General features: G+C 38.7%; 1 protein-coding gene and 1 pseudogene across 8 annotated transcripts in view; both read right to left on the bottom strand.

Moving 5' to 3' along the window:
- LOC105465799 (utrophin) overlaps positions 1–23,560 on the bottom strand; it is a 579,736-nt gene that overhangs the window by 464,017 nt on the left and 92,159 nt on the right. The gene's annotated exons all lie outside the window — the stretch shown is intronic.
- LOC105465770 (rhomboid-related protein 4 pseudogene) lies at positions 2–8,845 on the bottom strand (annotated as a pseudogene).

Here is a 23,560-nt window from a genome sequence, read left to right as displayed (position 1 = left end):
AATGGAAAAAGAAAGAGAAGGAAAAAGTATGAGAGTCTGTACCTTTAGTAAAGCACCAAATAAGGTTATCTCTATCCTTGAAGAGTTTAAAATAGTCCTATTAGTCAAGCTCCTGGAGCACAATGATGCGCAGCTGATGCAGAATGTGATGACTGCCCGGTTCACCTATGGAGCCCAACACTGCCTACAACAGAGGGAGGCTCGGGCACCTTTCCCAAGGGACCAGGCTGTCTCACCCTAAGCCCCGGAGTCCTGCCATCAGAGACCAAATCCAGGTTTATGGGATCGAATCAGGGACCAACTTTCCAGCTAGTACCCACAGCACTTTCTGCTACATTTTGTTGAAGTAAAATTTCAGCATAATCAAAATGTCTTCATGTTCAAAACAAAAATTAAAGTTATCCAATAAAAACTCAGGAATTCGTGACTTCCTCCCTCTTCATACTGGTCCTACACCCTCTAGAATGACAGCATAAGGTTTATGGTCAATCTTGTAACCCATTTTCCTGTAGTAAGATTGACATGAGGTTTTAATGATCTTGATCTATACAAACTTTTACAGGTAGAAAAATCAGAAGAATTTAAAACCATTATCAATTTTGGTTTTGATTACAAATTAATTTTATAAGCCATAAAAAATGAAAAGTTACTTTAAAAGACTGACCACCCTGAACTTTTTAAAGATGGGTAGAAGGATTTGGTTACATATAAGAAGGCCGTGTGGCTAACAAAAAGAGAAAAGGATTTTCTCTAGAACCAAGTAGACAGTGTCCCAATCCATTTATTGTGTGAACTTGGGTCATTATAACATTGCCTAGCCTCACGGTTCTCATCTGTACAATAGGGATAAATAATATCTAGTTTGCAAGAGCACTGTAAAGGTTAGTGAATATAAATGACAATCACTTGACGAAGAGCTGGTGTCCAGCTTGTTATAATGATTATAGTAAAAGTGTAAGCAAGGCAGATAAATATCCATTGGACCTCTTCAGATCATACTCTCTTCCATCACCACTCGATTTTCTGTTAAAGCCAGTAAAAGAGTCATTGTTGTCTTAAAGCCTACAAAACAGCATTTTGACAATCTCTATCAGTTGTTCAGAAAGCTGTCCAAGGAGTATCTACAACAGTGCAGAAAGGTGAGGCTCCATCCATATGTGTGTCCTGCCTCCTCTGCCACCTTTTATACTGCTGGGCTGCCTCCCACATCGGAACAGCAAAATAATAATGGAGGAGGCCCAGGTGTGCTTGGCCCTCCAGCATCGATTCCACATTAAATACAGACCTGCTCACAAACCTCTACTAGGATCATTAGACGTTCATCTACCACTTCACCCAGTCTTTGATCCTCACCCCTTTGTGGAAGGAGAGTTTGTAATTAAAAGGTCATTCCCAGAATAAATATAGCAGCAGCTTCAGAAAAAAAAAAAAAAAAAAACGCATTTACAACTCCATAAAGGTAATTGGAGACGTTCTCCAAGACACTAAGGGAGCAAGTGGTATAGAAAACAAAACTGCTGTTTAAGAAACTCCTTGATGTTAATGGTGCTCAGAGGTGACCTTCCTTCAAGAAAGGACAGCAAAGACAGCAACAATCCCTATTTCAAGCTTTATATTATCCGATCAAGGCCACATAAGCCATTTATTAACCAAGAGAAAGTGCTTACACACTGAATGACCCTTTGCCATCTTCATATCAAAGAGGGACACAGCAGAGATTATACTCAGAATACAAGGCTACCACCACACATCAACCTGAAGAAGGCGCTATACCAGCCTCACCAAAATGAATTTAATATTAAATATCAGTGTTTAGGGCATTTGGAAAATCCAATTATTTGTCCCACTACCTTAAAAAGATGTATTTTTATAAATCTGGTTATATGCAGTTTTATTTAATCCTATGAATAAAAAATATAGAAAGGTCATAAATAAGTATTAAATTATCTTAATTTGATAACATTCACACAACTTAAGAATTTGAGGCCATAAAAAAGGAAAAAATTATAAGAAATCTCACTACATTTTACATTTTCTTAACCTATTTCCAGAGCATTTAACTTTCTTATTTCAAAAACATATTAAAATATCTCATACTATGTAGGTTTCTCCCCAGATATAAAGTGGACAAAGAAATGAGCACTTTTACCTTATCAAATGACAATAATCTTTCCATTTTATCACATATACAATGAAATCAAATTTATGGATTCCCATTCTTATGTTTGTAAAAATGAATAAGATAATGTTTCAATAATAGTCTTTATTTTATGGGTCAAGTCAATGTCAGAATATAAGTCCAAGTAACAAATAAATTATTCGTCTGTAAACAATACATTTTCTAACATCCAAATGTTTCAAAAATACTTCAAAGTTTATAAATACACTTCTGCATTCATTCTCTTGATACAGTTAAAAATGGGGGAAAGGGTGTACATATTTCAAAGACTAGTTTGCATTTTCCTTTTTTCAGACACACACACATACAAACAGACATACTTATTATTTTCTACTAGACAGGAATTCGGTAAAAAAACAATAATTTGCCTGTGGCTTTTCAATTATGAGATTTAAATGTAACAAACTTGCCACACTTACTAACCTCCACATCACACAATTAAGGTAAACAATCTTGGCCTAGATCTGGGGGGCGTAAAAATAGCAGACGGGTAACAGGATAACTAAACTTCTCTCATGCTATTCTGATCAGCCATTTTGTCTGCCTAGAAAGTTATATGGAACTTCCACAGTCTCAAATTATTTCAATCCTCATTATCAAGCCAATTCATTATTTTAACTTCTCCAAAACAAAAATGTGTAAGAATACAACAAACTTACATATAATTTGATTATAAATAGATATGTATAATATTAAGCGAATGAGTATAATTTCTACTGCACATAAACCTTCTCCAAATGTATTTTCAAGCTTCCAAATTCAAACCAGTGTTTTCCTTAGGCTTGGATTTTTGAAAACCATTTTGTTTCTGAAAGCCTTTGCTGGCTTAGCAAATCTTATCCATTAATGACCTTTCTCCATTAGAGGGATGAACACGAGACTGAATTAGAAGAAGAAAAATGTGTTAAATCCCTTAAGGCTGCTTTTCCAAATTCTTCCTCTAAATATTTTGCTCTTCTTAAAATGCTTTTGACATGCTCACACAGATCCAAAGGCCTTCACTGCTGCCTAGCCTGGAATTTTATTTCTGTGATAGGTAAAAGAAGTAAAGCAAGATGCATCAACAAAACTGCTTGATAAATCTTCAAGGAAACTGGTTTGAAAATGTTTTCACTTCACCAGCTCAAATGCGTATTGAAAATTGTTTTAGCAGAATGTAGCAACATATCTCAATTTAAATCCTAAACTGGAAATGTGGCAGAGAAATTAGGAGTTGTTTCCTCTATGAAAGCACACAAATCACCTCTAAAACTCCACTGTTATTAGAGAGAAAGCATTATCCTCTAGTACACCATTTGAAGCAATTTAAGAGTGTCCAGTTGGCTGGCACTAACGTAACATGAGTTCCCTAAAGTGCAGCTATTTAAAAAAGAAGCACCTAGACCTTTAGCCAAGAAAGAAATCTCTTATTGGATGATTTTAAACTTGGATTGATTTTATCAAGGCCTCTTTCACACACACAAAATTTAACACACCCTAGAAAGCCAATTTCTCATTAGCAAAGAAGATTATTTTGGGAGCAACAAAAGTATTTCAGATCATACTCTCATTTCTTCCTTTTGTGGGCCCTACATGTGAATCACCCCCAATATAAATCTACTGCTCACACTTAGTTATGCCATTATGCTCTCTTGTTTCATCATACCCAATCATACCCAAACACTAATTCATTTATTCAAACAATATGTATTAAAATATCAAATGAAAATAATAAATATTATATAATAATCTATAAAATATTATAAATATGTAAACAAAGAAACAAAGCCAACAGGAGACAGACTGCTCTCAAACAGAATGTTTAACCTCCCTGAGTTTCTTTCAAAATCTGACATCCTCAGAGGACCTAAAAAAAGCTAAAATTAAAAATGTAGTTTTCAGAATTGTCAAAACTACCTAAGTGTACAAGAAGTTTAGATAATTAACATTTCAAATGATATTTTTGTGAGTTTGCCACATTTAAACATTGAAGTTATTAAAGCTAAAACCCACATTTAAAACAGACTTTCACTTCACTCTAAAAAGCTAAATACAAGTTGATTTTTTTTTAACAACATACTTTGCTTTAGATTACAATGGACTAGTTGCGTGGGGAATGAATCCGATGGGTAATAATAACACAAGTGGACCATGTCTTCCCAAGATGCTGTGCCACCTCACTGGCTATCAAACCTGTGAAGCCGTTATAGTCTCATTTCTTCTGAGAGAAGAAGCCCGCAAGACAGTGAGCTATTCCTGGTATTTCCTCGATCCCAGAGGCTGGCTCTTCATGCTCTAGCCAGCTGTTCCTCTTCTCTCAGTCCTGCTATGTATACATCATAGCTCCTGGGTGCTTCTTCATAATAACCTGACCTGCCATACAGATAATGATCCTGATATCCAGACTGGCCTGAACAATTGAAGTAGTATCATTGTCCTGGATAACCAATAATTGGAGGGGAAAAAAAATGCCTGCACATGCTTCCATGATACTCTTCAGAGGCCCTTGAGTGTGCACTAATGCAACAAGAATCCCAGCCAGATGCCCAGTGAAGGAAGTCCCTGGTGAGAATAAGTGAAAAGGCACAAGTGTGGCCCGACAAGCAAATCTGTTTAGTACAAGGAAGCCTAAAATGTTGACAAAGGCTCCAAGGCAATGATGGTTGTTAAGAACCTCTAAAGCAAACAAAACTCCTGGGAAAACCTACAGCACAATACCTTCCGAAGCCAGGTTCTTCCAGAAATTAAAGAAGATTACAAGAGCAGGTACACCACCCCAGGGAACAGGGAAAATGTGGTGATGACACAGGCAAACCATCTACTTCCCAGTCTTCTTTCCAGATTATTCCTTTCCAGAGTGTGGACATCGTATTAAAATACAAATGCCAATCATCAGCAATGGTGCGCAGGAAAGAGCAGGCAATGCTGCCTGCCAGTCTTTTTGCTAGTAACTCCTCTCCGCCCTAAGGCAAGGAGAGGTGGAAATGGTGGAAGTGAGAAGGAAAAAGAAAACAACTCCACTTGTCAAAGAAGAAGGCTGAGGCAGAAGTAAATGAATTGTCCAGCATCACCCACCCAGCAAATGCTGGACCACAAACAGAACTAGGTCTAACTGACTGTGGAGTCTGTGTTCAATGCACTTCCATGTAGGAGGAGGTTAAAGAGGGTTTAATGAAAAAAAGAAAGCTTTAAAACATATCTTGAATAATAGACGAAGTATAGTTCATGCAAACATGGGAAGGGCATTCTAGACAAAACAAACCTTATCAATACCTCTTCATTTCAGCCTCAGATTCAATACCTCACAAAAAAGAACATGTTTAATATAATCGTGGTATCTACAAGAAAACACAGAGGGCTATAGCATATAATGATGTCAAAATAAGGCTAAGATAATCCAAATTTCAGGAAGTTTTCAATCCTGAAAACTGTTTATGCCTATAAAAAAAAGAAGAAGGGTATGGAGTTAAAATATATGCTTTAAAAATGTTCTTGTAATAAAATAGAGATTATTTGGAAAAAAAATCAACCTCCTTAAGCAAGCACATGCTCTGCTGGCATGACCCAGTGACCCATCCACTCTGCCTAAAACTGAAGGCAATTATGGAGCCTTGGGGTTCTAGAATGTCTACAGCCACATCTGGACTGCATTTAGAATTTACATCATTTTCAGCATCAGAGGTCAGAGGAATTTTTTTTTTAAGATGGAATTTCGCTCTTGTTGCCCAGGATCGAGTGCAATGGCGTGATCTCAGCTCACTGCAATCTCCGCCTCCCAGGTTGATGCGATTCTCCTGCCTCAGCCTCCCGAGTAGCTGGGATTACAGATGCATGCTACCACGCCTGGCTAATTTTTGTATTTTTAGTAGGGACAGGGTTTCACCATCTTGGCCAGGCTGGTCTCGAACTCCTGACCTCATGATCCACCTGCCTCAGCCTCTCAAAGTGCTGGGAGTACAGGCGTGAGCCACTGCACCTGGCCAGAGGATCATGTTTGTTCCAGCTGAGAACCAACCTAACCCACCAAAACTATCCGCCTTACTATCACGGAGCCACAGAGGATAGAAGTAGGAAGTATGGAAGAGGGTGCCTGATGGGATCCCGTCCTGTGACCAGAGAGGTCAGGGGCTTACCCCTCATGACACACAGTTGAATGGTGCCATAAATCAAATCAGGATCCATGTCTCCTTACCTAGCTCTCCTCCTACTCACAAGACTGCCTCTTTTTAAAAAACTGTTTTATGAATGTATAAAATTCACCTACCATACAATTCACCCACATACCTACCATACAACTCACCTACCATTCAGTTTACCCATTTAAATTCACCTACCATATAATTCACCCAATTAAAGTTTAGAATTCAATCATTTTGGGCCCATTAATAGATTTTTTAATTGTGGTAAAAGATATATAACAATATTTGTGATTTCAGCCATTTTAAATCATACAATTCAGTGGCATTAGTTACACTACAATGTTATACAACCATAACCACTATCTATTCCCAAAACTTTTTCATCACACTGAACAGAAACTCTGCAGTCATTAAGCAGTAAGTCCCCACTCCCGCCAGCCCCTGGTAATAGCTAATCTACTTTCCATCTCTATGCATTTGCCTATTTAAGATATGTCATGTAAGTGGAATCATACAATATTTGTCATTTTGGGTTTGGCTTATTTCATTTAGTATAATGTTTTCAAGGTTTCATCCATGTTGTAGCTTGTATCAGAACTTCATTCTTTTTTAAGGGTGGAAAATGTTGCATTGTATGTATAAACTACAGTTTCTTTATCCGTTCGTCTAAAGAGGAGCACTAGTTGACCACTTTTTGGCTATTCTGAACAATGTCACAATGAACACTGGTGTACAAGTATCTGAGTTCCTGATTTCAGTTCATTTGGGTATAGATGTAGGAGTTGAAATTGCTAGGTTAATATATGGTAATTCTATGTTTAGATTTTTGAAGAACCAGCAAACTATTTCCCATAGCGGCTGCATCGTTTTACACTTTCACTACAATGCATGAGAGTTCCAATTTCTCCTATCCGTGCTAACATTTGTTATTTTCTTTAAAAAAAAAAAAAAATGTATAGCCATCCTAGTGTAAGACTGGCTTTGAAAACAGAAACTACCAAACGAAACCCCCAAACTTAGAGACCTCCTGAAGACTTTCTGAATGAGTTCAAGTTTAACAGCATGCTAACCTGAAGAAGCTGGGGTTCAGAAATTGCTTTTTCACATTTAATCCATACCATATTGCCAAATGATTGATTTACTCTCAAAATAATTATTTTCAGAATTAAATGTAACCATTAATTCCATCTTCTAATTTTAGTTTATTTACTTCTTAACCTATTTTCTTTTCAACAAACAAGTTTTTTTAAACAATGTATAGGAATATAGGAGATAATGTTCTTCTACTTTCGCTTTCTAGAGCTGCTAAATTAAACTGAAAGAATGTTTCTAAGATTTACAGGCATCTGCTACTGTTTGAAACCTTTCCTCTAGAAATATATTTTGCCAAAAAAAAAAAAAAAAACCTTTTCTATCAACCATATTATATGTGTTGCAAATGTGGAAAAACAGACTCCATTTATGGGGGTAGAGACTGTAAACCTTACATACAAATACTTCACTTTGAATTTTTTTCCTGGAGTGAAGATTTTCATTAAAATTGCTAGCAATGTCATAGAGCAAGGAGGGATTATTTAGGAGACAGTGAATTAGTCATAATGATATGAGTCACCGTCATGAAAAGCCAACAGAAACTATTTTTTTATTGATTGACAAAAGGCTAACCTTACGATAGAAAATTTCTATGAAATCAAATTCGTCTCTTCATTATTATCAAATAAACATCTATTATGTTCTACAAACTGTCTACAGAAATCTCAAGAAAAAGCAATTATTTCATGAACATATAATTCTAGATGTATGAGCCTCGAAAAAAATGAGGAAAACATTTTGAATGTAAAAACCATTCCAGTGATTTGACCTTCAGACTTTCTCATGACAAGTTCTACTTGTCAAAATAGCAGCAAAAATATGTCCTTGCAAGACTGCTAATTATTCAAATAATATTTTTCTCACTTTAATTACTTTATTATTTTCCTCATGTTATGAGGGATCTTCCTCATATATTCATAGAATAAAACAATATCCAAAAAACAGCAATTTTCAAACAAAAAGAAATGTATAAAATATCCGAAGAAAAAGAGAACAACACTTTAAATATCTAAATATCTGCCCGTATGCATATGTAGGAATGCTATGATTTTCTATAGAGCTAATGTAGGAAATCTTTCACTGTATGCCATGTGTCTTCTAAGATCATGACACTGGGTCATCACAGTCAAATAAAAACTATATTGTGAGAGAATATATATTGATATGGTTTGTCTGTGTCCTCACTCAAATCTCATTGAATTGTAGCTCCCATAATTCCCATGTGTTATGGGAGGAACCTGGTAGGAGGTAACTGAATCATGGGAGTGGTTTCCCTCATACTGTTCTTGTGGTAGTGAATAAGTCTCATGAGATCTGATGGTTTTACAAAGGGTTTCCCCTTTCCTTTGCCTCTCATTCTCTCTTGCCTGCTGCCATGATAAAGACCTTTTTGCTCTTCCTTCATCTTCTGCCGTAATTGTGAGGCCTCCCCAGCCACGTGGAACTGTGAGTCCATTACTCTTTTTCCTTATAAATTACCTAGTCTCCACCATGTCTTTATTAGCAGCATAAAAACAGACTGATACACATATATATTAATATATATGATAATTCAATAATAAATGGAAAAGCATCAAGCAGTGAATGAGCACTGTAAAAGCCAATGATAACATTCTGAAGCCAACAACTCCAGTGAATCAAAAGGACCAGCAATATAGTTTGGCTTGCTTCCTTACTTCAATTTAGTCCTCTGTGTGTCAGAGCCCATATGACACCTTGAGAAAGGCAAGACCCAGACAACAACAATCCACATACGTTAAGGCACTGGTCTTTCCATTCTGCCAGACAGGAGAGTCCCCAGGTGGCAACAAAGAACAACGCAACCTGGAAAAACTCATGGGTCAAAGAAAAGTGTCTCCAGCTCATCAGGATTAGACATCTACAAAACTTTAGATAACCTCAAGGGCCACAATGAACATCCCCTCAAACAAAGCTGCCAAGCCTTCTTTACTACACCCCATCATTTGGAGAATCACTGGAGCAAAGACTCTCCCCCTCTTTCTCTCCTCTTCATTTTCAGAACCCACCTCCTTCTGCCTGCTCTACTTTTTCGAACATTGAAACCTCCCTCCGTCATGCATCGTTGAATATTCTTTTTCAACACCCTTCTCTGGACCTGTCGTGACACAGGCCGCCATCTTGGAATTCTCAGCCACAGAGTCTGCCTACTGTACCAGTCTGGGCCCCTTGCACCATATGGGTCAGTCTCTTTCTACCATTTCTCTTCTGGATTGTCTTTTTCCATCTTTTGTTTCTCTTCTTAAAACTTCCTATATAATGTCTATAATATACTTTAAAAGCTTTCAACATACAAAGTGTAATATGCTTGTGTTAAACTAGTTTAAGTCAGAAGCTTCAAACACTCTTGTTCATGAACCTCTAAAAGAATTTCTGTGCACATTTTAAAGTTGACAATTGATATTTATCATAAATTTAAATCGTCAAAAAAGATGTAATTTCTAGCATGTTGTTAAGGAGTTGCAAATTTAGCTCATTCAATTAATTAGAAAATGCCTCCTCTGGTACCTAATTAGCAAAAGTCGTCCTCACTGTCAAACTAATCAGCCAAAGCAGATTTATTTTCTGACAAGAGGAGTCTGACTTGGTTTTGGATTTAAAAACCATGTTACAGGTGTTTCCAAATAACATCTCACTTCAGAATTCTCATTCTAAGATAGAGGAATGGATGGATGGATGGATGGATGGATGGATGGATGGATGGATGGATGGCAGGCAGCTGGACACAAAGCCTTGCCCTGGATACAACAAGGCACCAGTCATTTAAAAAATTTTTTAAGGAGTGTTCCTTGTTTTGCATTCTTAAATTGTCCTCTTGTTTGATATCTCACAGCAATGCAGCACAGTAAAGTTTGGGGAGAGTGAGAGGTATGACTTTCTTTTATAAAGTGGAAAAGAAGAATTATGAAAGAAAAGCTAAGAAAGGAGACAGCTAGGTTGCTATCTTGAGTGCCTTAACCACTAGAAAAGCTTGCCACGGTCACAGTAAGACACACATATTCTAGTGTGCAAACCACACTAGAGGCTCACATTTGTCCCAACCCAGTATAACATTCCAGAGAAGTTCAGCTATAATTTAATTAGAAAGGCTAAACTCCAGAATGGGCCACTGAAAAGGCGTCAGTTATCTTTATTTTCATCAACACCAGAGACTTTGTTAAATAATCTAATGAATGTGAGAAATGTGCTTTTACTGTGGCTTAATAATTGGCATAATTAGAATGTTAGAAGTATCCTCCTACTGGTGACTTTAGTGTTATTCAATGAACAAGGATTGGTCAAAATATTTTCTAGACATGCCCCACCATTGATTAAACAGAATATGAAAATCTAGTGAGTCTGGGAGGCTAGATCCCTAAAGGTCCTATGTTCAGCCATTGGCTGGAGGATTTTAGTTATCTGCTGCTGATTATAAGACTAAATCTTCTCCCTAAGACAATATTGTCTAATAAAAATATAATGCAATCACATACATAAATTTAAAAGCTGCATTAAAAAACAGGTAAAATGAATTCTTAGTAATATGCGCTATTTAACCCAATATCTCCAAAACATTATCATTTCAACATATATTCAATATTTTAAAACATCTTGAAAATACATTTTATAGTCTTTATTTCTTACTAAGCCTTTGAAATCCTGGGTGTATATTACAATTACAGCATCATCTCAATTCAGACGATCTACAGTTCAGGAACTCAGCACACAATGCACCAAATTATACAGCTCTAGAATATTGCTGCATTTACTTTAACTGACCTTCAAAAGGACACAGAGCTGCCGGGCGCAGGGGCTCACGCCTGTAATCCCAGCACTTTGGTAGGCCGAGGCGGGCGGATCACAAGGTCAGGAGATCGAGACCATCCCGGCTAACATGGTGAAACCCTGTCTCTACTAAAAATACAAAAATTAGATGGATGTGGTGGTGCATGCCTGTAGTCCCAGCTACTCGGGAGGCTGAGGCAGGAGAATGGTGTGAACCTGGGAGGCGGAGCTTGCAGTGAGCCGAGATGGAGCCACTGTACTCCAGCCTGGGTGGCAGAGCAAGACTCCATCTCAAAAAAAAAAAAAAAAAAAAAAAGACACAGAGCTGCAGCTTACCTTACCAACTTTATAATGCAGGCTGTATGAACTGTTTTTCAAATTGTCTTATGTCATTTTGTAATACTTCTAGTCAAATCAACGGACATAATAAGAACTGGGGGCCAGGCAAGTGACTCACACCTGTAATCTCAGCCCTTTGGGAGGCCATCCAGGGAGGATCCCTTGAGCTCAGGAGTTCAAGATCAGCCTGGGTAACACAGGGAGACTCCGTCTCTACAAAAAATCAAAAAAGTATCCAGGTGTGTTGGTACATGCCTGTAGTACCACTTATTCAGGAGGCTGAGGTGGAAGGATTGCTCGAGCCCAGGAGTTTGAGGCTGCAGGGAATCGTGAATGCACCACTGCATTCCAGCCTAGGTGACTGAGTAAGACCTTGTGTCAAAAAAAATAAAAAAAAAAGAACTGGGACTATTTCAAACTCTTTGTTATGTTCGTTGTCTTAAGTTTTATATTTTCTAGTCATTTAATAAAAATTAGTTGTACAACCATTTTGTGAAAAACATTGTACAAAGAAATAATAACATTTACAGAGCATCTAATATGTGTCAGTCCCAAAAGAGATCCAGATGTTGCTTTCAAGGAAGCTGTGGTCCGGCGGCCTGGGGTGGTTGGGGAAGGGACTAAGACAACAGAAAATTATAACTAATATATCAGGTACAGATACATTCATAAATTCATAGAAAAATATGTCTTGATGGGGATGAGAAATGGATCAGGGAAAGATTTGACAAACAGGTTGCATTTGAGCTAGGCCTTGAATTACTATGTTTGAGGCATGTAAAAATTGTTAGAAAGCCATTTGTAGAAGAGAGAACAGCTACAGCAAAGTCCTAACAACATGATGCAGACACAACTGTGAAGAGGTTCCTTTGGCTAGATGGTTTTTGATCAGAGCTGTGATGCCACTGAATTTTCAAACAGGCTGCATTTAAATTGAAGAGGACTTTGAAGGCCACAGCAAGGGGTTAAATGAGCAGGCAGTGTGGGCCATTGGCTTTTCCTGAGCAAGAGCGTGACATGATCAGAAGGGTGCTTTAGTGAGATTAACATGAAAAATGGACTTGTGGGGAGGGAGGCCGGAAGAAAGTAAGCCAGTTTGAGGCTTATTAGAATTGCCCGTGCTAGACATCAGAGAGCCTGAAAGAGTAGAGGAGTAATGAGACAAGAAAGGGGGAGATGGACACAATGGGTATTGAACTGAAGAGAGAAGGTTGCTGCTAGGACTTGGTGAGGTGGGTGGGCATGATCATTATTATACAACCTGCCTCCCATTCTATTCTCAATTAGACTCTATGGCTCTTAAGAGGCAAAATTTTATTTATTAGTGCTTTTGCCTCACATATTTACCATTTATTTGTGATAAGAACACTTAAAATCTGCTCTCTATGCTATTTTCAAATATACACCAAATTGTTATTAACTATAATCATCACCTTGTACCATAGATCTCTTGAAGTTATTGCTCGTGTCAAACTATATTCTTTGACCAATATTACTCCAAGTCCCCCACCCTCATGCTGGGACTGGACTACTGAATTATTATAAGAGTAATGAAGGACAGGACAGGCACAGTGGCTTACGCCTGTAGTCCCAGCACTTGGGGAGGCCGAGATGGGTGGATCATCCGAGGTCAGGAGTTCAAGACCAGCCTGGCCAACATGGCAAAACCCTGTCTCTACCAAAAATACAAAAATTACCTGGGCGTAGTGGCGAGCACCTGCAATCCCAGCTACTCAGGAGGCTGAGGCAGGAGAATCGCTTGAACTTGGGAGACAGAGGTTGCAGCGAGCCGAGATCATGCCACTGCACTCCAGCCTGGGCGACAGAGCCAGATCTCATCTCAGGAGAAAAAAAAGAGTAATGAAGGGGAAACGGAAGTGCAAAAACTTCTAAAACTTTGGTAACTTAAAAGATGGTGTCTCTCCATTAAAAAATAAAAAGTGTGAAAAAAACTTTTAAGCACAGGAAGAAATTGATTAAGGAAAGAAATTCCTCTTTGCACCAAAAAATGTGAGAGATTAGCAGGATACTCAGGTGAACTTATCAAGGAAGCCCAGTGTGAAAGGAAAATAAATCTTGGGGCCCCAAAAATCACTAAGCTAAAGAGAAAAGTCAAGCTGGGAAATGCTTAGGGCAAACTTGCCTCCCATTCTATTCAGTCACCCCTCTGCTCACTGAGATAAATGCATATCTGATTGCCTCCTTCGGAGAGGCTAATCAGATATTCAAAAGCATGCAACCATTTGTCTCTTATTAACCTATGACCTGGAAGCCCCCTCCTCACTTTGAGTTGTCCCGCCTTTCCGGACCAAGCCAATGTTCATCTTACATATGCTGACTGATATCTCATGTCTCCCCAAAATGTATAAAACCACACTGTGCTCTGACCACCTTGGGAACACGTTGTCAGGACCTCCTGAGGCTGTGTCACAAGTGCACGCCCTCAACCTTGGCAAAATAAACTTTCTAAGTTAACTGAGACCTCTGTCAGATATTCAGGATTCATACCAGGAAAATGCAACGTTAGAACTGACAGGAGAGCGTCTTCACACTAAGGAGCTCAAACTCTCACAGGGGGCTAGCTTTCCCAGTGTCCATCCATGAGAACTGTTTAAAAGTATATTTTCATGCATAAAGACAACCATTAAAAAGGATACTAGCAGGCAGGGCAAGGTGGCTCATGCATGTAATCCTAGCACTTTGGGAGGCCCAGGTGGGTGGATTGCTTGAGCCACCAGCCTGGGCAACATGGCAAAACCTCATCTCTACAAAATAATACAAAACGTAGCCAGGCATGGTAGCGCACGCTATGGTCCCAGCTACTCAAGTGGCTGACGTGGGAAGATCACCTGAATCTGGGGAGGTGGAGGCTACAGTGAACCGTGATCGCACCACTGCACTCCAGCTTGGGCAAGTGACATCCTGTCATAAATAAATAAATAAATAAATAAATAAATAAGCCAGGCATGATGGGCCACACCTGTAGTCTCAGCTACTCTGGAGGCTAGGGTGGGACAATTGCTTGAACCCAGGAGTTTGAGGCTGGAGTGAGCTATGGTTGTGCCACTGTACTCCAGCGGGGCAAGAGAGCAAGACCCTGTTTCTAAAAAGAAAAAACAAAAGGTTAAAAAAATGATATTAAGGTACATATAATGAATATGTAAAGACATGGAAGGATTTTCACCATGTATTAAGGGGTGATAAAGCAGGTCATTAAAGAATATACACAGTGCTTCATTTATACATATGTGTACGTATGACAGAAAGCCAAGAGCCAAAATGTTAACACTCTATCTGTAAATTAGAAGATTCTGACTCTTATATTCTATTATTTGTTAGCCATATTTTCTAAGTTTGTAATAAATATGTAATACCTTCTGTAACATTTTTTCTTTAATGCACTCATCTTGTAAAAGGTGTATTTTTCTCCACTTTAATGAAGACGAGTAGGAAAGGAAGAGAATTTGTCAGCTAAAAAATAAACTGGGCTGACACAAGATCTGTCTGTCTGCAAGTCTGTCTGCTTTGGTGGAGGATGGTGAGAATAAGGGAGACTTCTGCATATCTGTAGTTACATGCAGACAGGAAGGATCTAGGAGGAAGGAAGATACTGCAGATGCCAACACTCAACCAAAAACAAAAAGAGCTCCCAAATCCCAAAGGATGGGAGAGAGAAATGTACCATGAGCTAAGCTCCTAAACTGGATAAAGCCCACATATTTCTAAAACTGAAACTTGCCAGGTTACACTGCTTTATTTGCACCTGCCTGTCCAGTGGGTTTTCCACTTGGAACTAATTCTCTCTTCAGAGAGAGAATTAATGTAAATAACTGTGTTTATGGAGGTCACTTTCTTCCCAGCTTCCAGTCTATTCACTACAGAAACACCATGGAAGAGGGAACTGAATCATTTAAAATACCCTTTTTGCAATAAATTCAAGTATTTTAAGACAAAATAATTAGTTATTAACATGGTAAGAAGCCCGGGCGCAGTGGCTCACGCCTGTAATCTCAGCACTTTGGGAGGCCAAGGCAGGGTGATCACTTAAGGTCAGGAGTTCAAGACCTGGACAATATGGTGAAACACCATCTCTACTAAAAATACAAAAATTAGCCAGGCGTGGTGGCATGTACCTGTAATTTCCACTATGCAGGAGGCTGAGACATGAGAATCGCTTGAACCCAAGAGGCGGAGGTTGCAGTGAGCCGAGATCGCGCCACTGCACTCTAGCCTGGGTGACAAAGTGAGTGAGACTCCATCTCGAAAAAATAAATAAATAAAATGGGAAGAAAAAAATAGAAGATTAAGGCAAAGCAAAATGCTACCAACAGATCACACCAAACTACCTAGACTTTCTCCAAAGTCTAATATTTTATTCACTTTCAGAAAAAGAATAGAAACTTGGGAAAAAATGAGGAGTATCTGTCCTTTGCTTATGTACTTTGATGAAATGCCAACTACTACTATAAATAGCATTCTTTTAAACAAGAAAAAATGGAGTATTTCAGAAGTGGTTTTGGGGTTTTTTTATATTGAGTTTTTTTGTCTTTATTTGGACAAAATTTTGTCTTTATTTGGTTTTAATATCCACCATGACAAGTTAAAAACAAAATGTGAATTCATAAAAAAAGGAAGAAGAGTCATTTTAATAATTAAATTTGTAAAATTGCATGTCCGCTAAAATACAATCCTTTGTCCAAGAAAAATATTTATAATAAGCAGGAAAAACAAGTCAGAAAGGAACACTGCATTCCCCTTCAAAACTCAGGGCTAAAAATTTGTTCCCATGGACTTCACAGTTTAAAAATTGGCCCATAAAGCACAGAACTCTTTGCCTCAAAGGGTATAAATTGAAAGTTAATAAATACAAGAATTGAAAGGTTAGTCTCATATTGAAAAATGCATATTCTTATTTTTAATTTTCATAACTATGAAAAAGTTCACATAAACTACTAATACTTTTTGTTTGAGACAAAGTCTCACTCTGTCACTTAGGCTTGAGTGCAGTAGTATGATCATGGCTCACTGCAGCCTTCACTTCCCAGGCTCAAGTGATTCTCCTACCTTTGCCTCCCAGGTACCTGGAGGGCATACGCCAACATGCCTGGCTAATTTTTGTATTTTTCTGTAGACACGAGGTTTTGTTATCTTGCCCTGGCTGGTCTCAAACTCCGGGGCTCGAGCAATCCGCCCGCCTACACCACACAAAGTGCTGGGATTACAAGCATGAGCCACTGCTCCCAGCCTTACTAATGCATTTTTTAATTAAAAAGCTTATTCAGGTAGGGTTGGACAAGGGGGTCAGATAAAATCCATTACCTGAGCAAAAGTGCAAGAAACTTCATTTACAGGCCACTCCCCTTCCTGATGATCATGTTAACTTCCTGTAACTGTTAAAAATTAGGGTTCTGGGCTGGGCGCAGTGGCTCATGCCTGTAATCCTAGCACTTTGGGAGGCTGAGGCAGACAGATCACCTGAAGTCAAAAGTTCGAGACCAGCCTGGTCAACATGGTTAAACCTTGTTTCTACTGAAAAAACAAAAATTAGCCGGGCGTCATGGTGTGCGCTTGTAATCCCAGCTACTTAGGAGGCTGAGGCAGGAGAATCACTTGAACATAGGAGGCAGAGGTTGCACTGAGCCGAGATCACACCTCTGCACTCAAGCCTGAGCTGAAAGAGCAAGACTGTCTCAAAAAAAAAAAAAAAAAAAATGCATTTTGCCCCAAATCAGCACTATCTTTATTTAACAGTCTACTGTGAGTCTGACATTTATTTGCCTTTAAAAGAAAAAATTTGTAAATTTAGTCTATACTATCACTGGGTACTGCAAACTTGCTAATTATATCTTCAGTGTAAAATAGCTCTTCCTCTCATTTGTCTTGAACATGTGCTGGTCTTTTAAGCATGAGAAAGTCCAGATAACAGTTGAAGGCTGGAAGAATAAGTTTATGTTTGCTTTTCTGAAATAATTAAGCTTAGAGCTGGTAAGTATGTCTTCTTTCCACTTTCATCTTTTTAGAGTGAAGAGTGCTGATCACTTGAGTCAGTTTTGCAAAAGGAACAAATGCATTCGCTTCTGGACTTGGGTTGCCTTCACCAGAATACCTTCCACTGGTAAATCAGTTAAGTAGGAGACCAGAATCTCAGATCGTAATCCATGTGCACAGTCAACATGGCTTTGTAAAAGAAGGATAATGTTCTCTGTTTTCTTTCTTGTTTCTTTCCTAATGACACCCCAAAACCCAGCATTTTTCTGCATTGCAGCACCGCAATGGCATCTTTTAGGAACACTAGAATTACTTCCCTTCCCTGAGCCTATGGATTGTATAGAATATAACCAATGATCACAAATTTTTCTTGGAGGTTAGCAAGAATGAATCAAACAAAAATTTGGATGAATGATCTTTCCTCAAAACTTTAGCATTTCCCTCAAGACAAGAATAAGCTAACCACCATTATCTAGGGTTCTGTCAAGGAGAAACAGGATCTGAGGAGAAAGCATATGCAATGATATAACCAAAAGCACTGAAAGCAGAATCTCAGATATATTTGTACATCATGTTAATAGGAACGCGATTCACAAAACCTAAAAGATGGAAGCAACCCAGTGTCCACCAAGAGATCAATTAATTAGCAAAATGTGGTATTTACATAAAATGGAATAATAACCAGCCTTGAAGGAAAGGAAATTCTGACACATGCTACAACATAGATGAACATGGAGGACAGTATGCTAAGTGACACAGCCAGTCACATAAAGAAAACTACGGTATGAGTCCACTCACATGAGGTACCTAGAATAGCGAAAGTAAAATGGTGGCTGCCAAGGGCTAGGAGGAGAGGGGAGTGAGGAGTTGTTGTTCAATGCAGTAGTCCCTAACCTTTTTGGCACCAAAAAGAGACCAGTTTTGTGAAAGACAATTTTTCCACGAGCGGACAGTGTGGGAGGCAGTAGAGGAGTGGTTTCGGGATGAAACTGTTTTACCACAGATCATCGGGCATTAGATTCTAATAAGGAATGTACAATCTACATCCCTCACATGCCCAGTTCACAATAGGGTTCGTGTTCCTATGAGAATCTAATGCCGCTGTTGATCTGACAGGAGGCAGAGCTCAGGAGGTAATGCTCGATCACCCACCACTCACCTCCTGCTATGTGGCTTGGCTCCTAACAGGCCACAGACTGGTAGCGATCTGTGGCTCAGGGCTTGGGGACCCCTGGTTTAATGGGTATACATTTTCAGTTGTTCAATAAGAAAAGAATTTGGGAGAAGGATGGTAGTGATGGTTACATAACAAGATGTACATACACTTAAAATGGCTAAAATAATAAATTTTATGTTATCTATATTTTACTGAAATAAAACATAGAGAAAAAAACATATGCAATAAACATTTTTCATGTCCATTTAACGTGTGATTTTTTTTCAAGAAAAGAGATGAATTTATCTCAACTTTTCATATATTCCCCAATAAGACAAATGGAGAAACTGTACTTGGTTCCAATTTTGTCTTTTAAAACTCATATTTTCAACCTATCATTCTTTCAGAATATAATTACAGGTAACCTGAATTCTAGAATCAGATTGTTTTCACTATGACCATGCCTCTAGACGTGGTATTTAAGAGAGAACTATTTGCTGAAACTCACTATGGTAGACAATCCTAGTTGCCTACTCAAGCGTCCTTTCTCTCCTTCTCACTTACAAGATTAATCCCATTTTTTCCCCTGTAGCAAGGCGGCCAGTTAAAATATTTGCCTCGCCTTGCAACTAGAGATAACCATTTGGCCCAATTCTGCCCAGAGGAGGGGAGAAGTATATTGGGTGGAAGACCCAGGAGAACTATCAGTTCCCTGATAAAAATTAACAGACTTGGCTGGCATGAACATCTTGCCCTGGGCCTTTCCGCTTCCTCCAGGAAGACAGAAGCTTCCAGTTTCCCTGAGCAGGTAACTAGCCCTGGGTTGCCTACCTACAGACTGAAGCTTACTTGAGAAAAATGAGTTCTTTCTTAATTAATCTTTAGTAAAAGGGTTTCTCTTACTTGCAGCTAAACTCAATCCTCACTCAATCTGGCACCACTGAGATGAGTCTGAGGAAAGAAATTCAGGAATATTTCTGGTCTACAAGTTGGAGTTGGATGTTCCAGATCTGTAAAAGGAATGTTAATAAGGCTGAAATGGGCTGGGCGCAATGACTCATGTCTGCAATCCCAACACTTTGGGAGGCCGAGGCAAATGGATCGCTTGAGCCCAGAAGTTCGAGACCAGCCTGGGCAAAATAGTGAAACCCTGTCTCTACAAAAAGTACAAAAATTAGCTGGGCATTGTGGCATATGCTTGTGGTCCCAGCTACTTGGGAGGGTGGGGTGGGAGGATCGCTCGAACCCAAGAGTTCGAGGCTGCAGTGAGTCATGATCATATCACTGCACTTCAGCCTGGGTGACAGAGTGAGACCCTGTGTCATGAAAGAAAATAAGATAAAATAAGCCTGAAATGCAACAGTCCCCAGTCACATGTCCTATAACTCCGATCTAAGATGTAACACTGAAGGACAGATGACTGGAATAGTGAGATGCATGCACTAAGGATGCTATCAGAGCATCCATCCATAAATCATGTTTTCTCATAATAAAACTGACATTTATTAAATGCTTTCTATGTGCCAGACACAGGGCTAACTACTTTGTACACATTATCTCATTTAATCCCAACAGCCTTATAAGGTAAAACCCAGCTCCCAACTACTTTATTGAACTGCTTTTTGACTGCTTTATGTCTTGAACAATTTATTTTTCTCCTATATACAAAGGGGGTAAAATTACAACCCTTAAACAATTGTTATGAGAATTAAAGATAATAATCAGCATGCGGCAAGAGCCACATGGTTAATTCTCAATAAAACCCAACTGTCATCATGGTCAAAAAGAATAGCAGACTGCACAAATTCCCCGATAAAGCAAAACATCAGAATCCCCTGGACAACTGTCTTAGAATACAGACTCCTTGACTCCAGCCAGGCTTAAGGAATCAGATGGGGCCCAGTCATCCAGAGATGTGAAGGAATCTGGTCTAAGGGAATACCAACTGCTGTATTCTCAAGATACTAAAAACTTTACCACTTTGTCACACCACATCATCACAAAGCTTACCTAAGCCACATATAGGAATCCACCCTGTGCCCACACAACTGCCTTCACAGAACCTACATTTAAAAGTATGCCCTCTGTTTTTCCCAAGATTTAAGAATGTCTCTGTAGTTTATGTGAAATTGCTTTAAATAAAAGAAGACATACATGTGGCCAACAAGCATACTTTAAAAAGCTCAACATCACTGATTATTAGAGAAATGCCAACCAAAAACACAATGATATACCATTTCACACCAGTCAGAATGGCTAGTATTAAAAAGGCAAAAAATAACAGATGCTAACAAAGTTGAAGAAAAAAAGGAATGCTTACACACTGTTGGTGGGAGTGTAAATTAGTTCAAGTATTGTGGAAGACAACATAGCAATTCCTCAAAGACCTAAAGACAGAAATACTATTTGACTCAGCAATCCCATTACTGGGTATGTATTAGTCTGTTTTCACACTGCTGATAAAGATATACCCCAAGACTGGGCAATTTACAAAAGAAAGAGGTTTAATGGACTTACAGTTCCATGTGGCTGGGGAAGCCTCGTAATCATGGTGGAAGGCAAGGAGGAGCAAATCACATCTTACATGAATGGCAGTAGGCAAAGAGAGAGCTTGTGCAGGGAAATGCCTCTTTATAAAACCATCAGATCTCATGAGACTTACTCACTATCACAAGAACCACACAGGAAAGACTTGCCCCCATGATTCAATTACTCCCACTGGGTCCCTCCTTTAACATCTGGGAATTCAAGAAGAGATTTGGGTGGAGACACAGACAAGCCATATCAAGCTATATACCCAAAGGAATATAAATTGTTCTGTTACAAAGACACTGCAGCACTATTCACAGTTACAAAGACTTGGAATCAACCTAAATGCCCATTAGTGATAGACTGGATAAAGAAAATGTGGCACATATACACTATGGAATACTATGCAGCCATAAAAAGGAATGAGATCATGTTGTTTGCAGGGACATGGATAGGGACATGGATAGAGCTGGAGGCCATTATACTTAGCAAACTAACACAGGAACAGAAAGCCAAATACCACATTTCTCACTTTTAAGTGGCAGCTAAATGATGAAAACACATGGACATATAGCAGGGAACAATATACACTGGTGTCTATTGGAGTGTGGAGGTTGGGAGGAGGGAAACAATCAGGAAAAATAACTAATGGATACTAGGCTTAATACCCGGATGATGAAATAATCTGTAAAGAAACCCCCATCCTGTGATATATATTGACCTATGTAACAAACCTGCACATGTACCCCTCAACTTAAAAGTTTAAAAAAGAAATCCTTCCACAGAAAAAAAAAAAAAGAAAGAAAGAAATTGCTTTAGAGGGCAAGGTGCCTGCCTCACTTCTGCTCACTTTGGGGACCAGGCATAATGAAGGCTGTCTTGACAAAGATCAGAGATCTTCTTTGTATCACTTTGTCTTGGCTGCCAGGAAGTTCAGAGCCAAATTTCCTACTTTAATTTTTCTCAATCAAGTTTTTTTTTTTTTCTTTTTTGAGGTTCCAGGCTGGAGTGCAATGGCCCAATCATAGCTCACTGTAGCTTTGACTTGGGCGCAAGCAATCCTCCCACCTCAGCCTCCTGAGTAGCTCAGACTACAGACATGAGCCACCAAGCCCAGATAATTTTTTAAAAAATTATTTTAGAGATGGAGTCTTGCTATGTTGCCCAGGCTGATCTCAAACTCCTGACCTCAAGCAACCATCCCACCTCAGACTCTCAAGGTACTGGGGTTGCAAGCGTGAGCCACCATGCTGGGCCCCTCAGTTGAGTTTCGAGTATAATTATTTTCATTATTTTTCTTTATTTTGGGAGGGGATATTTTCAAACATTTTATTACAAAAGCAATTCCCATTTATTAGGGAAGATTTAGACAAACCAAATGAAAGAAATTTAAATCACCCATTTTCCCTCTGCCCAGAGATAACCAGTATTAACAGGTTTATATATATCCTCCTAGACATTTTTGTCTGCTTCTTCCTTACATAGTATTTTATATTTATTTAAAATACATTATAAATCTGTTTTTATTAAGTGCACATTCTTTAATAATGTCATTTTAAAGCTTCATAGGTATTTTATTGTCTGGACATTAAATAATTTTAACAATACCTCCCAGCCTGGTATTATGCATTCCTAATGCTGATTTCTGCTCTTAATTTTATAAGCATTTCAATAATAACCATACTTAGAATTAAAATTTTGAACATATACATGACATTTATTTATTCGTTCTTCATTCATTTAGAGAATAAATTCTTAAAAATGAAAATCAAATACACATTCCAGTAGGCTTCCACTGAGTAGAACACTCCCTGCCTGAAAAATTCTTTTCATCTTCCCAGATTCCATTTCTTCTTTCTCCTCCAATCCTACACAGCAGATCCTCTATAAGTCAGATTTCCTAAAGGATCAGTCTTGGACCTCTTCTCTCTTTTACTAAGTGGTCACTCATCTACTCACTCCACAGCATCTATGCGCAAAACTCCTGATGTCTTATTTCCAGCCCAAACCTTTCTTCTGAATTACAAAATCATGTGTGGTGGTTTTAAAATACATTCACAAATCAGTTTGGTGGCTGTCCATTTAAGTGAGGGGCTTAATTCCCCACCCACTGAGTATGGGCTGAAATTGGTGACTCACTTCTACAGAATTCTATGGAATAGAATATGGCAGAAGTGATGATGTGGAACTTCTGAGACTAAAGGTATTACAGCTTCCCCCTTGCATTCTTTCATATCTCTCACTCTAGGAGAAGCTCACTGCCATGTCATGAAGACACTCAAGCAGCCCTAGAGAGAGGTTCATGTGGCGAGAAACTGTGGCCTTCCACCAAGAGCCAGCAGGGAACTGAGACCTTCTGCCAAAAGTCATGTACAT

This window comes from Macaca nemestrina, chromosome 5 (genome assembly GCF_043159975.1).
Source record: "Macaca nemestrina isolate mMacNem1 chromosome 5, mMacNem.hap1, whole genome shotgun sequence".
Lineage (NCBI taxonomy): Eukaryota > Metazoa > Chordata > Mammalia > Primates > Cercopithecidae > Macaca > Macaca nemestrina.
This window is presented reverse-complemented; position numbering and strand designations above follow the sequence as displayed.